This window comes from Triticum aestivum, chromosome 1B (assembly GCF_018294505.1).
Source record: "Triticum aestivum cultivar Chinese Spring chromosome 1B, IWGSC CS RefSeq v2.1, whole genome shotgun sequence".
Taxonomy (NCBI): Eukaryota; Viridiplantae; Streptophyta; class Magnoliopsida; order Poales; family Poaceae; genus Triticum; species Triticum aestivum.
Window position 1 is genome coordinate 5,022,322 of NC_057795.1, and position 17,694 is coordinate 5,040,015.

Sequence of the window (17,694 nt, forward strand, 5' to 3'; positions counted from 1 at the left end):
AAACAACATATATTTTACAAGCAACCCACAATAAAATTATATTTATGCATTCTTGAAACTGGCAAGCGAACAAAAAGAGAAATATCAATAACACATGACACCAATTTTTATGTGGAAAACCCTTGCGGAAAAACCACAGGCACACGACGGTTATCTTTCACTGTATGACGAGAGTGTCCACAAATACATAGACTTACAATAAACCATCAACTCATCCCATGTTGGCATACGTGGGGTATATATAGGTGGAATATGAGTGACTCAAGTCAAAAGTGGAAACATTTTATCGACCTCCGCCACGATAGACCCTGGCTTCTCACTAGAATTCGGATCATACATCAACATGCATCCCTTGCTGTAATGTAAGTGCGCTGAAAGGCACGGGACTTGAACTAGAACAAGGTTGCTGGATGAGCGTTTGGTATGCCGCCCGCATGGTTGGCCTTGCTTGTGGAGAAGATTCCAAGCAAGAGAAGGCCAGCTTGATGAGCAGAGCTAAGCTCTTCTCTTCTGTTGTTGTTGGTGTTGTCGACCGTTGGTCCAGAATATCTTTCACAAGTATAGCTTGTTTCCCGCTTGACAAACTACCGTCTAATAGATCCCTTGGATGCTTCCCTATCACTAGCTCTAGCACCACCACGCCAAAGCTATAGACATCACATTTCTCTGTCACAACAGATGTGTACGACAGTTCTGCACAACATTGATCAAAACATTAGGATTAGGAACAAATGACTGAGATGAATGCTTCTGGTGAGAAGAAGGTTATGCTAGAACATACCAGGAGCTATGTAGCCATATGTTCCTGCTAGTGCACTCCAGTTTGATGAATCGGGTTTAAGAATCCTTGCCGTGCCAAAATCCGAGACAAAAGCCTTGAAGGATGTATCAAGTAAGATGTTGTTGCTTGTGATATCTCGATGGATTATAGGTGGACTGCATTCGTGGTGCAAATAAGATATTGCTTGAGCCACATCAGTTGCAAGAGCAATTCTCTTCTTCCAATCAAATTCCTTTGCTAGCTCCTGATTTTCCAATATTCCGTGGAGGCTTCCCTGCTGAATGTAGTCGTAGACGAGAAATTTATATGTTGGATGGGAGCAGAATCCATACATTTTGACGATGCTTCGTTGTCGGATCTGTGTTAAGATTTCCATTTCACTACGAAATCTTCTTTCATCATCCAACTCTTCTTCGGTCTGATAAAGCTTCTTCACAGCAACCAGCTGCCCGTCTTGGAGTTGTGCCTTGTAGACTTTGTCGTATCCCCCTGTTCCAATGATGTACTTATCATCAAAGTCTTCTGTTGCCCTTAAAATATCATCAAATGCTAATCTTCCGTCGAAATTCCAAACGGAGAATAGGTCCCTTGCTTCAGCGGTAACACTTTCTTGTGGTTTTCTCTTCTTACGAGTAAGCATTGCTATGACAACAATTGCAGCCAAAATGCTGAAACCCACCACGAGAACAATTGGCAAAAGCAAACTAAGTATCTTCTATTTGTGGTGACCAACTACTATTGGAGTTGAATAACAAGGTGGCAGACCTGAGAGGTTACCACACAGACCTTTATTGGGAAGAAACCAACTTGCTGAAGCATTTTGAAGTAGTCGTGCTATTGGGACTGGCCCTTCCAAGTCATTGTAGGACAAATCAAGTGTTGAAAGGCTTGCCATGCTTGCAAAGGAGGATGGAATGCTACCGTTGAACTGATTATGTGATAAATTCAGAAATTCTAGCATCTCCAAATTCCCAAGTTGTTGTGGCAATACACCACTGAGGTCATTCATGCTCACATCAAGCATGATCTGCAGGCCTGCTAAATTTCCAATTGCACTAGGCAAACTCCCACTGAAGTTGTTGTTGTTGATCTTCATGGATTGTAGTTTCGTGCATGCCCCTAGTTCCTCAGGTATTGATCCACTCAGTTTGTTCCCAGATATATCAAGGTATCCTAGATTGCCCAACTTTTCTATCTGTGTAGGTAGGGATCCAGATAATTGGTTTGTTGACAATTTCAATTTATATAGATTAGTCAAAGTGCAGATTTCTGGTGGAATCTCACCGTTGAGATGATTAGAACTGAGTGTTAGTTCTACTAAATTGGACAATTTGGAAAGGATCGGAGGTATGGAACCCGTGATCATGTTTTGTGCTAGATGTAACACTTCTAGTTTACTACATGCACATAGATTTGCTGAGATCTGCCCAGTGAGTCTATTTGATGACAAGCTCATTGTGACGCCCCCGATTCAATCGTACACTAATCATGCACGCAAATGTGTACGATCAAGATTAGGGACTCACGGGAAGATATCACAACACAACTCTACGAATAAAAATAAGTCATACAAGCATCATAATACAAGCCAGGGGCCTCGAGGGCTCGAATACAAGTGCTCGATCATAGACGAGTCAGCGGAAGCAACAATATCTGAGTACAGACATAAGTTAAACAAGTTTGCCTTAAGAAGGCTAGCACAAACTGGGATACAGATCGAAAGAGGCGCAGGCCTCCTGCCTGGGATCCTCCTAACTACTCCTGGACGTCGTCAGCGGGCTGCACGTAGTAGTAGGCACCTCCGGTGTAGTAGGGGTCATCGTCGACGGTGGCGTCTGGCTCCTGGACTCCAGCATCTGGTTGCGACAACCAGAAGAAAGGAAAGGGGGAAAAAGGGGGGAGAAAGCAACCGTGAGTACTCATCCAAAGTACTCGCAAGCAAGGAACTAAACTACATATGCATGGGTATATGTGTAAGAAGGCCATATCAGTGGACTGAACTACAGAATGCCAGAATAAGAGGGGGATAACTAGTCCTATCGAAGACTACGCTTCTGGCAGCCTCCGTCTTGCAGCATGTAGAAGAGAGTAGACTGAAGTCCTCCAAGTAGCATCTCCAAGTAGCATCTCCAAATAGCATCTCCAAGTAGCATCTCTAGTAGCATCGCATAGCATAATCCTACCCGGCGATCCTCCCCTCGTTGCCCTGTGGAAAAGCGATCACCGGGTTGTCTGTGGAACTTGGAAGGGTGTGTTTTATTAAGTATCCGGTTCTAGTTGTCATAAGGTCAAGGTACAACTCCAAGTCGTCCTGTTACCGAAGATCACGGCTATTCGAATAGATTAACTTCCCTGCAGGGGTGCACCACATAGCCCAACACGCTCGATCCCATTTGGCCGGACACACTTTCCTGGGTCATGCCCGGCCTCGGAAGATCAACACGTCGCAGCCCCACCTAGGCTCAACGGAGAGGTCAGCATGCCGGTCTAAACCTAAGCGCGCAGGGGTCTGGGCCCATCGCCCTGAGCACACCTGCACGTTGCGTACGCGGCCGGTGAGCAGACCTAGCAACCTCCATTACAAAGGAAGTTGCGTTAACGCAGTCCAACCCGGCGCGCGCCGCTCAGTCGCTGACGTCACGAAGTGCTTCGGCTGATACCACGACGTCGGGATACCCATAACTACTCCCGCGTAGATGGTTAGTGCGTATAGGCTCGTAGCCAACTCAGATCAAATACCAAGATCTCGTTAAGCGTGTTAAATATCCGCGAACGCCGAACAGGGCCAGGCCCACCTGTCTCCTAGGTGGTCTCAACCTGCCCTGTCGCTCCGCCACCAAGTAACAGTCGGGGGCCGTCGGGAACCCAGGCCCACCTCTACCGGGATGGAGCCACCTGCCCCTTCAGCCCCCTCGTCAGAATCACTTGCGGGTACTCAATGAGCTGACCCGACTTTAGTCACCATCTGTATAGTATGTATGTATGTATAGTATATACCCGTGATCACCTCCCAAGTGATCACGGCCCGATAGTATAGCAAGGCAGACTAACAAGAATGTAGGGCCAATGATGATAAACTAGCATCCTATACTAAGCATTTAGGATTGCAGGTAAGGTATCAACAAATGTAGCGACAATGTCAGGCTATGCATCAGAATAGGATTAACGAAAGCAGTAACATGCTACACTACTCTAATGCAAGCAGTATAGAGGAGAATAGGCGATATCTGGTGATCAAGGGGGGGGCTTGCCTGGTTGCTCAGACAAGGAGGGGGTCGTCGGTGACGTAGTCGAACTCGGTGGCATCAACGTCAGTCTCGTAGTCTACCGGAGATAAGAGGGGGAAGAAACAATGAATACAATGCAAACATAAACACGACGATGCGTGACGTGACAACGAGCGTGCTAGCGTGTGCCCTAACGTGGTATGAGGTGGTACCGGTGAAGGGGGAAAACATCCGGGAAAGTATTCCCGATGTTTCGCGTTTTCGGGCAGAGGAGCCGGAGGGGGAAAGTTGCGAGTTCGATAGGTTAGGGGTGTGTGGCGAACGAACGGACTGCGTATCCGAAATCGTCTCGTCGTTTTGAGCAACTTTCATGTTGAAAATAATTTAATCCGAGTTACGGATTAAAAGATATGATTTTCCAAAGATTTTATTAATTTTCTGGAATTTAATTTAATTATTTAATTAATTCGAAAACAGGATTTAATGACATCAGCATGATGTCATGCTGACATCAGCAGTCAATAGAGTTGACTTGGTCAAACTGACATGTGGGTCCAGTGGGACCCACCTGTCATTCTCTGTTTAGGTTAATTACAGATTAGTTAATTTAATTACTATTTAATTAACCTAACTAGTTAACTAAATTAATTAAACCGGATTAATTAACTTAATTAATTCATTAGATAATTAATTAATTAATAATTAATTTTATTAAATCATTTTATTTTATTAATTATATTTATTTAATTAATTTTACTTTTATTTTATTTTTTAATCCCTCTCTTTTTTTAAACCGTTCTGGGCGTGGGGCCGTGGGGCCCATCTGTCATGGCCTTGGCAGTTTGGTCCAGCGGGTGCGGGCGCACCCGAGCGAGCACTCGCCCGCAGGGCGGGACGAGGCCGCCGGGGCACGGGGCCATGGGGCGCCGGCCGGAGCAGGATGCGGTGGTGGTTCGTGGCCACGGCGAGGCCACGGAGGGGCGCAAGGCGGGGCCGGAGGCCACGGCGCCGGCCAGGCGGCCGGGACGGCAAGCTGCGGTGGCGGGGACGCACGGCGACGTGGTCGGGGGCAACAGGCGCGGGTCGGGCGAGCCCAGTGCGCAGCCGGAGCGCGGTGGTCGTGCGCGGGCGTCGGGACGGCCGAGGTGAGCGCGAGGGAGAGGGGGGAGCTCACGGTGGGGGAGTAGGGACTAGGGCAGTGGGCTCGGGGCGGTCCGACGAGGTAGATCGACGACGGGGGCGAGGTGGCAGCGACGGCAAATGGCGTCGGGTCGACGACGAGGCGAGGCCGCGGCTTCACCTGGGCGCCGCGTGAGGGAGAGGAGGGGCGAGGAGTCCGGGAGGGGCGGCGCCGACGCCGGCTTGCATCGGGCGCAGGGGTGAGGCGGCGGGGCCGAGGCGGAGATGAGGAGGACGGCAGCGACGGAGGGGTGGCTCCGGGCGGCGGCGAGGTCCTCCTCCCTCGATCCCGATCTAGTCGGGGGAGAGGGGGATATTTTCGTGGGGGGGAGGAATCGTGGGGAGAGTGGGGAAATGGGGTTAGGGTTTCTGGTAGTGGGGGGGGGGTTATAGCCGGGGGTGGGCCGGCTGGGCTAGGTGTGGAGGGGGTTATGGGGGAGTGGGGACGGGCCGGCCTAGTCGGCCTGGTGGCCAGCTGGTTGGGCCAAGGCCCAGTTGGCCTGGGGGGGGGTTCTTTTCCTTTTTTTTTGTTAGTTTTCCTTTCTGTTTTTGTGTTTTCTTTTCTTTTAAGTTTACTTTTTACTTAATATTAAAATGATCCCTAAATTAGTAATACCATGAAACCCACTGCCACAAAAGGTTTTATCCCAAGACAGTTTAGTTTAGTATTTTATTTATTTATAAAAGCATTTAAATATCGGTTTTGCTACTGTTTTATTCATTTTAGATTATTTAAACATTTTATAAAGGTGTGGTTTCTCCACCATAATTACCTATGCATTATTCGGTTCACTCTGAACATTTTAGTTTTAATATTTGAAAACTTTTATTGTTTGCCTATTTTTGAATTTGAATTTGAATCGGTTTCGAACTAACTCGAGATTAGCAACTATAAACGAGGTGACGTGGCACCATTAGCAGAGGATCACTGTAGCTTAATTACCCGGGCGTCACAATTCTCCTCCACTACAAGAAATCTCGTCCCGAGATTTAAGCGTTGGAGTAAGGGGCGAAGGTGTTGGTAGCGAAAAAAAAACCTAACGAGTCTTCTCGGTCTTGGCTTCCCTTTCGAAGAGGTTGATCCCTTACATTGATGTCTTCGGTCCTCTGCTTCAGGTCGTCATGATGAAGTCACCGTCCTTTTCTTAGGGAACTCCAACGTAATTACGAATAGGTAAGGGGCAGCTTGACTACGATAGAATGCTTATGAGGGAAACAATCTGGGGATAACCCATGAATGAACATAAGATTATCTCTCGAGTTGAACATATAAAATACATCAAGAGTTAGGTACGGAGGTACCATGAGATGTTTCAAATGGATAGGCAATCGTTCGATGACTGAAACAACACGCGAAAGGGGTCCAGAGCAACGAGATTGAGTATTGCGTTTATTACCAGAATAGATCACTAGGACGGTGGTCCGTGAACTACATACAAGGCCACGCACGAGGAATAACTTTAGGAACAGGGGGGTACAGGAGAGTCAGGTTTCGATCCTGTGGAACTGCGGGTTATGGGCCCACCATGTGGTTGAAAGTAGGAAGGGGGCCGACATTTTGCACGGTCATGATAGTAAGGTGTGTCAAAGGGTAGCCTGTCAGATATGTCGGCAACAACATCGATACCAAGGGCGAGGGACGAAGAGAACCATTTTCCTGCTCGTCGAACGAGGCGGACCAATAGGCAAGGTTCTCGTCCATCGGTGGTTACCGGAATGTCATCATCAATGGTAACAAGGTCTTACTGACAGAGTTGTACATCGAGGTGTTTGCACAAGCAGTGGATTATTACTGCTTATATCATATAGATCATAGAAAAGGTTTAAACAAACAAATGGAAGGAAATATGATCATCAGATTAAACAGAACAATGGAAAGGAAAATATGTTTAAACACATATTTCGAGGGTATATCCTTCCCAAGGACAAGCAGAGCAAGATATCCATGACAGGATATAAAGTAGAAAACCATTTAGGTAAGGGGGGGAGGAATCTCATGATATTACTCATACAACGGTGTTAGGATAATTGATAATTAAAATATAGCATCGTGCTTCAAACGTGCCTGTTGAAAATCGGAGTACCATTGACATGCTTCGAGATAGCAGTGACATGGTCTTCAGGTGAAGATCAGACTTTGGAAACACGAAGGATCCATCAAGAATAACTTGTAGAATAAGTCTTACAATTTCCTCATGGATGAATGGATAACCTTGCTGAAAAGGAATCTATAATGATAGGTCCTCCAGCCGGGGGGGGGGGTGCTAGGCATGACATCATGTTACCGGGTCATCAAAGGATCAACGTCATAACTCTTGGAAAGTTGTCCCAACCATCATATCTGACCGAGATTCAGATCCGATTGGTGTCAGGATACCTGAGACTCAGGATGTCCGAGAAGAAAAGGTGCAACACAAATCGTTGAAATGGCATTGCAAGCTTCTCGGGAAATGAACTATGGGAGCGGGTTTCTGAAGCAATAGTTCACCATTAAACCAGGGAGAGGACAAGGAGGTGTCTGGTGAATTCAACGGCAATTCATCGAGAATTCCAAATGGATGGATTTCCACGATAATGTGAACAAGAGGATGACATTTGTTAGATCAAATGATATAATGGGACATGCTCGAGGAAAACATACATAATTAAACATTGGTTGAACGGTGCACCCGAAATATGGGTTGGGTTGCACGGCCAATGTTAGAATGGTGATTCAAATATCGAAAGACTTAGAATGAACTATCGCCCATTCACTTCAAAGCAATAGGGTTGCTAGAAGGAAAGAATCCAAACAACACCGTTCACTTGTTGGAATTAACACGGGGACCAAGAAAGAATGGTGATGGTGAGAAGTATTTCTATGTCAAGAATTCTCAAGAGGTGGTGAAATTCTCACCACATTCTTGACAAAAAGAGATGGTAATACTTCCGAGGTAAGGAAGATCAACTGCTGGGTAGCAGGGATCTCAAGGTTTACACAAAACACGAACAAGTTGTGTTGAACGGAAGGCAATAAAGTGGTCGATGAGAACAGGAATCATCGAGGGGCAAGGATGGTATTACCCATCATGAATTCAATTGAATTCCTGGAAGAGCTCATAAGGTTGATGATTATCACGACACATTTGTTGAGAGGTTTCATGCAGATGTAATCAACCCGCGACGACATCAAGTCAGAGGAATGATGAAGCAAGAGGTTATTGGAACCACAGTTACGACACAAACTCGAACTCAAGCTGGTTGTTTAAGGTGAAAGGGTATGACGAGGAAAATCGACGTAAGCTTAGCTATCGTCGCAAATTGGTGCTCCGAGAATAAGGATCAGGTAGCACAGTTTGGAATCATCAAGATAATGATATAGCCAAACAGGCTAGGAATGGCGTGATCGGGTACAAACTCGTACTTATAGAAGCTTACTGGAGAGTTGTTGAACCGTAGTGCGGACTCGGTTCAGTTATCGGTGTCTTTGAGTGTCTAATAACTCAGAGCCCGTGGAAAAATTGGAATCAGTGGGAAGGTAGCACTTGATGAAGAACTCATAAGAAGTTATGCAGTTCCATGATAATCTCGAGATTCCAGGGGGGGTAATACTCGACGATAGATCAAAGTAGAGGTTGGAATAGGGTATTGCTTTGTAGAAGACAAGTGCTTAAACTTGTCCGAGAAAAGGTATTTACAGGAGAACATGGTCAGAACCACGATTGCAAAAAGGCCAGATCTCAGATATAAGATGAACTTATACCAAGGGAATAATTGATTTTAAAAGAAACTTCGATGAGAAGATGTACATCGTGTCCATGGGCATGAACGCAAAGTTCAAGGTCGACTCCCACTTCTCCAATGCACAACCTTTCATTCACTTCTCGCGCTCAATGAAGTTGTAGTTTTGAAATTTTATCTGGCAAAATACCAGAAGAGTACGACTCGTGAAAACTTTCGAGTTCACACCTATTAAGGAAGGCATAGGTTCAACCCATTGGGGCATCTTAGAATCATATACCAAATCTTCAGAAGTAATTAACTCAAGCTCAAAGGCAGAGCATGGTTGAGAAAGCAAAGGATACAATTTACCAAAGGCATTATGTATCAGAGGAAAGGCTCACAAGGTTATTGAATATGAAGGGCGTTGTCAGATAAAATCCAACAAAGGATCTGGTGGTCCACAAGGGATCTGACGTGAGCATCGGTACTCAACCAGACGAAGAAGAATGCACGGGCATCATATTATAGAACATCGGAATGATTCGATGCTTAGATAATAAAGGAATTTCGATTTCCAAAACAAAGGATCAGAAGCAATGCTCTGAGTAGGGATGGATAAGTTGAATAGCCTTAGGGTACAATCAATGACAATTGGATTGGTCGGGAACCAGTCCCAGTTAAAAGAATGGCAGCTTAGCCGGAAAAGTAATTTATAAGGATCAATGATGACTGCGTGTATTCGCAAACATATTGAGTCAACAGACTCAAAATGATAATGACAAGGAATGTCATTAGGACTACGAGACTTATGGGATTAACCATAATGCAAGCAGGCAAGAATTTCAAGAGCCAAAGGCTCTAGAGGATTTTCGGAAGATCGAATAGTATTTTGAAGACTTTTGTGAAACACATGAACAACTGGGGAATGAGCGGATACTCGATAAGTGCGAGAATTAACCGTAGGGGTATTCAGGTGACAAGGAACAGCAAGGCAGTAAGCTCAAGGGATTATCGAAACCACGACGAGTTTTTCAGGGTATCTTGTAATAACAAGACCAACTGGGGATGATATAAGAATAACAACTGTAAGTAGTTACCCATAAGGGTTGACGGTGGAAGGGGAATTGCAAACGCGATGAACACAAGTTCTCGGCTTAACAGCGGAAAGTATCTTCAGGGTCTTCACGTGCAGCAGACGATCATCAGTAATAAGGGGCTCTCCGGGTGAAGTGGTTCGAGAACCTAATGTTAGATTTTAGAAAATTCGTTTAACCCGAATAGAAGAGAGTTCAGAGTCCCAGAGTAAAGGTCGAGGAATAAAAGATCCTAATACCACCCGATGGCGACGTGGGCCCATGGGCCACACAGCCATGTTAGTAAAAGTTTTTCAACGACTAGACTCGACTTCGGCCAAGGAGTTGGAAGGGGGATTCCTACAGGCAGTCGGCTCTGATACCAACTTGTGACGCCCCCGATTCAATCGTACACTAATCATGCACGCAAATGTGTACGATCAAGATCAGGGACTCACGGGAAGATATCACAACACAACTCTACAAATAAAATAAGTCATACAAGCATCATAATACAAGCCAGGGGCCTCGAGGGCTCGAATACAAGTGCTCGATCATAGACGAGTCAGCGGAAGCAACAATATCTGAGTACAGACATAAGTTAAACAAGTTTGCCTTAAGAAGGCTAGCACAAACTGGGATACAGATCGAAAGAGGCGCAGGCCTCCTGCCTGGGATCCTCCTAACTACTCCTGGACGTCGTCAGCGGGCTGCACGTAGTAGTAGGCACCTCCGGTGTAGTAGGGGTCATCGTCGACGGTGGCGTCTGGCTCCTGGACTCCAGCATCTGGTTGCGACAACCAGAAGAAAGGAAAGGGGGAAAAAGGGGGGAGAAAGCAACCGTGAGTACTCATCCAAAGTACTCGCAAGCAAGGAACTAAACTACATATGCATGGGTATATGTGTAAGAAGGCCATATCAGTGGACTGAACTGCAGAATGCCAGAATAAGAGGGGGATAACTAGTCCTATCGAAGACTACGCTTCTGGCAGCCTCCGTCTTGCAGCATGTAGAAGAGAGTAGACTGAAGTCCTCCAAGTAGCATCTCCAAATAGCATCTCCAAGTAGCATCTCTAGTAGCATCGCATAGCATAATCCTACCCGGCGATCCTCCCCTCGTTGCCCTGTGGAAAAGCGATCACCGGGTTGTCTGTGGAACTTGGAAGGGTGTGTTTTATTAAGTATCCGGTTCTAGTTGTCATAAGGTCAAGGTACAACTCCAAGTCGTCCTGTTACCGAAGATCACGGCTATTCGAATAGATTAACTTCCCTGCAGGGGTGCACCACATAGCCCAACACGCTCGATCCCATTTGGCCGGACACACTTTCCTGGGTCATGCCCGGCCTCGGAAGATCAACACGTCGCAGCCCCACCTAGGCAAACAGAGAGGCCAGCACGCCGGTCTAAACCTAAGCGCGCAGGGGTCTGGGCCCATCGCCCTGAGCACACCTGCACGTTGCGTAGGGCGGCCGGAAGCAGAACCTAGCACCTCCATACAAGAAGTGGCTTAACGCAGTCCAATCCGGCGCGCGCCGCTCCGTCGCTGACGTCACGAAGTGCTTCGGCTGATACCACGACGTCGGGATACCCATAACTACTCCCACGTAGATGGTTAGTGCGTATAGGCTCGTAGCCGACTCAGATCAAATACCAAGATCTCGTTAAGCGTGTTAAATATCCGCGAACGCCGAACAGGGCCAGGCCCACCTGTCTCCTAGGTGGTCTCAACCTGCCCTGTCGCTCCGCCACCAAGTAACAGTCGGGGGCCGTCGGGAACCCAGGCCCACCTCTACCGGGATGGAGCCACCTGCCCCTTCAGCCCCCAACTCCGAACAGTATCACAGGTAATGTAACAGTGTAAAGTATATAGTATATGCCCGTGATCACCTCCCGAAGTGATCACAACCCAGTAGTATAGCATGGCAGACGGACAAGAGTGTAGGGCCACTGATGGAACACTAGCATCCTATACTAAGCATTTAGGATTGCAGGTAAGGTATCAACAGATGTAGCGACAATGTCAGGCTATGCATCAGAATAGGATTAACGAAAGCAGTAACATGCTACACTACTCTAATGCAAGCAGTATAGAGGAGAATAGGCGATATCTGGTGATCAAGGGGGGGGCTTGCCTGGTTGCTCTGGCAAGAGAGAGGGGTCGTCAACTCCGTAGTCGAACTGGGGCGTCAGCCTCGTCACGGGGTCTACCGAAGAGAAGAGGGGGGAGAAACAGTAAATACATAGCAAGCAAGTGCATAACAGGATAACAGGCAGAGCTAGACGTGTTCTACGCGGTAGGAGGTGATACCGGTGAAGGGGGGGAAGCATCCGGGAAGTATTCCCGGGGTTCCGTGTTTTCGGGCAGAGGAGCCGGAGGGGGGGAAAGTTGCGAGTTCGATAGGTTAGGGGGGTGTGGCGGACGAACGGGTTGCGTATCCGGAATCGTCTCGTCGTTCTGAGCAACTTTCATGTTGAAAATATTTTAATCCGAGTTACGGATTAAAAGATATGATTTTCTAAAGATTTTATTAATTTCTGGAATTTATTTAATTATTTAATTAATTCGGAAAATGGATTTATGACGTCAGCATGACGTCATGCTGACATCAGTAGTCAACAGGGGTTGACTGGGTCAAACTGACGCGTGGGTCCAATGGGACCCACCTGTCATACTCTGTTTAGGTTAATTATAGATTAGTTAATTTAATTACTATTTAATTAACCTAACTAGTTAACTAAATTAATTAAACCGGATTAATTAACTTAATTAATTCATTAGATAATTAATTGATTAATAATTAATTTTATTAAATCATTTTTATTTTTATTAATAAATTTTATTTAATTAATTTTACTTTTTTTATTATTTTTTTTAAACCGTTCTGGGCGTGGGGCCGTGGGGCCCATCTGTCATGGCCTTGGCAGTTTGGTCCAGCGGGTGCGGGCGCACCCGAGCGAGCACTCGCCCGCAGGGCGGGACGAGGCCGCCGGGGCACGGGGCCAGGGGGCGCCGGCCGGAGCAGGATGCGGTGGTGGTTCGTGGCCACGGCGAGGCCACGGAGGGGTGCAAGGCGGGGCCGGAGGCCACGGCGCCGGCCAGGCGGCCGGGACGGCAAGCTGCGGTGGCGGGGACGCACGGCGACGTGGTCGGGGGCAACAGGCGCGGGTCGGGCGAGCCCAGTGCGCAGCCGGAGCGCGGTGGTCGTGCGCGGGCGTCGGGACGGCCGAGGTGAGCGCGAGGGAGAGGGGGGGAGCTCACGGTGGGGGAGTAGGGACTAGGGCAGTGGGCTCGGGGCGGTCCGACGAGGTAGATCGACGACGGGGGCGAGGTGGCAGCGACGGCAAATGGCGTCGGGTCGACGACGAGGCGAGGCCGCGGCTTCACCTGGGCGCCGCGTGAGGGAGAGGAGGGGCGAGGAGTCCGGGAGGGGCGGCGCCGACGCCGGCTTGCATCGGGCGCAGGGGTGAGGCGGCGGGGCCGAGGCGGAGATGAGGAGGACGGCAGCGACGGAGGGGTGGCTCCGGGCGGCGGCGAGGTCCTCCTCCCTCGATCCCGATCTAGTCGGGGGAGAGGGGGATATTTTCGTGGGGGGAGGAATCGTGGGGAGAGTGGGGAAATGGGGTTAGGGTTTCTGGTAGTGGGGGGGGGGTTATAGCCGGGGGTGGGCCGGCTGGGCTAGGTGTGGAGGGGGTTATGGGGGAGTGGGGACGGGCCGGCCTAGTCGGCCTGGTGGCCAGCTGGTTGGGCCAAGGCCCAGTTGGCCTGGGGGGGGGTTCTTTTCCTTTTTTTTGTTAGTTTTCCTTTCTGTTTTTGTGTTTTCTTTTCTTTTAAGTTTACTTTTTACTTAATATTAAAATGATCCCTAAATTAGTAATACCATGAAACCCACTGCCACAAAAGGTTTTATCCCAAGACAGTTTAGTTTAGTATTTTATTTATTTATAAAAGCATTTAAATATCGGTTTTGCTACTGTTTTATTCATTTTAGATTATTTAAACATTTTATAAAGGTGTGGTTTCTCCACCATAATTACCTATGCATTATTCGGTTCACTCCGAACATTTTAGTTTTAATATTTGAAAACTTTTATTGTTTGCCTATTTTTGAATTTGAATTTGAATCGGTTTCGAACTAACTCGAGATTAGCAACTATAAACGAGGTGACGTGGCACCATTAGCAGAGGATCACTGTAGCTTAATTACCCGGGCGTCACACTCATCCATATGAGTTGTGGATACGCACCAAAATGTTGAGATATATCTCCTGTTAGTTTGTTCGAATCAAGGTCAATTTGAACCAAACTCGTACATGTCTTTAAACTCCTTGGAATGGGGCCACTTAACATATTAGAAAAGGCATGGAGATTTTGAAGTCTGCCGCCTAAACATATATTTGCAGGTAAATGTCCCGAAAGTGAGTTGTTAGACAGCGCAAGTCGAACAAGGCTGGTGAGATCTCCAAGTTCTTGAGGAAGAGAACCTGATAACTTGTTATCGTATATTTGTATTGTTTGGATGCTTTGCAACTTACCAAAAGTTTTTGGTATGGATCCTGAAATTTGGTTTTGAGACAAGTCTAAATATTCGAGGTTAATTAGATTGCCAATCTCTTGGGGAATGGAACCGGTTATTTTGTTGAAGGACAAGTCTAAATTTTGGAGATTCAGCAAGGTGCCCAATTCTAAAGGTATTGGACCGGTGATTTGATTTCTATAGAGAAAAAGTTCACTAAGCATAGTGAGGTTGCCTAGCTCTGTAGGTATTGAACCTGTTATCTGATTACTGTAGAGAAAAAGTATTTTCAACATAATGAGGCTGCCTAGTTCTAGGGGTATAGATCCATTGATTTGATTTTCAGAGAGAGAAAGTTGGTTCATCTTGGTGAGATTGGTTATGGAGATTGGAATTGGACCTGAAAAATCATTTGAGTCAAGCTGGAGAATTTGCAAATGGACTAGCCTGCCTAGTTCTTGTGGTATAGGCCCTGAAAATTGATTACCAAATAGGTACAGAGTATTTAGGTTGGTCAGATTTCCAAGGGTTTTCGGTATCATGCCTCTTAAGATGTTGTTGCTTAGTTGTAGAAGTCGTAGGCTGACAAGCCTTCCAATCTCCTCTGGAATGGGACCTGACACCATGTTTTGGTGAATGACAAGATAATTTAACATTGTTAAGTTACCCAGAGATGCAGGGATATGTCCTGTGAGCTTGTTAAATGAGAGCTCAAGCAACCTTAGACTTTGCATGCCACCAATCTCATAAGGAATTTTCCCTATGAGCTGGTTGTGGTGAAGGCCAAGTACTGAAAGTGCTGTCAGGGAGCTGATACTAGCGGGTAGCGCACCATGGAGACTGTTGTTGGTGAGGTCAATATATGTGAGAAATGGAAGAGCTGAGAAGTTGAGCTCACCAAGCTGGCCATGGATGCCAGTGTCTGGCAGAGAGATGTCGGTGACCACCAAGGGCACACGTCCGCCATGATGGACAGCCGTGCACACGATGCCCGTCCAGTTGCAGGGGCTGGTGTCTTTTTGCCAAGAGCTCATCTGCAACGATGGGTTTGTAAGTGTAGCTTTCCAGTGGAGAAGGGCCATGCGTTGGGAGCTCAGTGAGATCCCTCCATGACGTGCCGCATGCACTTCTTGCAAGAGAAGAAGGCACGGCACGAAGCAGAGGTAGAACAAAGCTCGCATTTTGCTGCTTAGTGTTCCCATGTTGTGTTTGGTTGGGGGATGTGAGTGCACAGCAGCCCTATTTATAATTAACATATGTTGTCCACTGTTATGAGGTCGTAATTAAGTTAGTCAACAGACAAGCCAATTGAGTCGAAGCTGGTGCTTCTATCATGTGCGCGTTAGCTGTGCAGCACAAGTGCCAGTTGAGCGTTCTGTACATGTGCACAGGCCAATCAAATAATGGTGATGTACAGGCCTGTAATTTGCATCCTGCTCAAGTCTTCGTCCTTTCCACACACACAAGACTACAAGAGAGTACATGATATCATGTTTTCACCTCACCTGCACGTTAATTTCAGAGTCTACACTAGAGTGAAAGATCTGCCATCTAATAACACGATATAGAATACACGAGGATTGGCTTTGTAACGTCGCCCCGGCAGTCCGCATGTGCTTCTTGCAAGAGAAGAAGGAACGGCATGAGCAGTAGGCAGAGGTACAACAATGGTGTTGAGGAAGATCCCATTTTGCGGCCTAGTGTTTGCCTGTTGTGTATTGGTTAGGGGATGTGATTCCGTGGACAAACTGCTGGTGAATATTCAAGAGTGTGTCATCCATTGTTATGAGGTCCCTAGTCGGTCAACACACAACAGTTGAGTGGAAGATGCTTCTGGATGACTATTCTTCAGTGTCTCCATCTCTGCCTCTTTTTTCTTTGCTCTGGCAGCTACCGCTGGGCTGCCTGTTTTTTTTCCCTTCACTGTCACCGTCTCGACCTCTTTTTTCTTTCCTCATGCCTGTGGAAAAATGACACAGGAATTATTCATAGAAAGCAATTGAAAACATGGATAGAAGGTTACACACGGCCCCGTCTACAAGGTATGCACTGAATGGACTTGAGTTTTACATTGTTGTAGAGTTTTTATTCGATGGCACCTCCTGTGATTTGTTTGACATTATTTCTTTGTCTATTTGATCGTGTAACATGTACCCGCTTTATTTATTCTCTAAAATGTTGCCCTTTTCACTTTTCAGCTGGTACATACAACAAAAAGATTTAGCTCAGGACTCGTGACTGGTGGCACAACACGGTCAAAGCCTGAGGATTCAAAGCCTGTACAGCCAAGCAGCATCTTCACCACACAAGCTCAAGAAAAAGAAAAGTCCAAGCTGGGTTACTGGTGCTTTCTATATGTGTTGGTTGCCTTGCAACATCCAAGTATCCAACACGCCAATATTTCCAGGTATGCCCTTTGTAATTTCTGAGATATCAAAAGGGTGCAAAGCATTACTATTGCTTCCATACTTTTTTTATTGCACACTACAACATAGCAGAAACTGTAGTAAACAGTTAAAACTGCAGTACATTTACAGTTATGTATGCAAAGGTTGCTTCAGTACACCGCCTTGATAACTTTGAAAAGAATACACCTGAGGGTTATGAAACACAGAATCACAAGAATCAGATCAAGAGGCTGCTAAATGGAACCCAAAATCGCAGTAATGCAGCTCAGTTGCTTATTTGGATTCTTAACTACTGTCACTTCAGTTGCTTTATGCCTCGACCGTCCAGGATATGAATATAGATTCAGACACCCGTTTGATGTGAATTAATTTAGCCATGATCTGCATCAATGCTATTTTTGCTTTCCTTATATTAGCTATGTATGTTTATCCTGCAGTTATCTCTGAAGAAATAACATGGAACAAATCGCCCCGGCAGTGCACAGTTGGAGAAAATGATTTGTTCTAGCACACTTATTGGTGCCTTGCTACGAAAAACCCCCAAAGATGCCAAAACTAGGCATCAACTTTCTTCTCGCTTCCTCTCTCCACCTGCTCCTCGGCTCAGCCGTCGTTTCCCGAGTGCCTTCCCATTGCTTGTTTGAAAATGATAGCGAGTGATGAAAGGAGCTGTTCTCTATATGGCCGTACAACATGTTCTTAGCATGTCTGTGATTGCACTAGCCGAGTTGAGTTTTGAGGTGAATAAGAAGCGTATCTATTTTTCTGATAAAAATAAAAAGAAGGTTGTATGGTACATGCCAATCTCG

General features: G+C 46.5%; 1 pseudogene; it reads right to left on the bottom strand.

Moving 5' to 3' along the window:
* Positions 1-331: 331 nt before the first annotated feature.
* LOC123083492 (probable leucine-rich repeat receptor-like protein kinase At1g35710) lies at positions 332-16,166 on the bottom strand (annotated as a pseudogene).
* Positions 16,167-17,694: the final 1,528 nt, after the last annotated feature.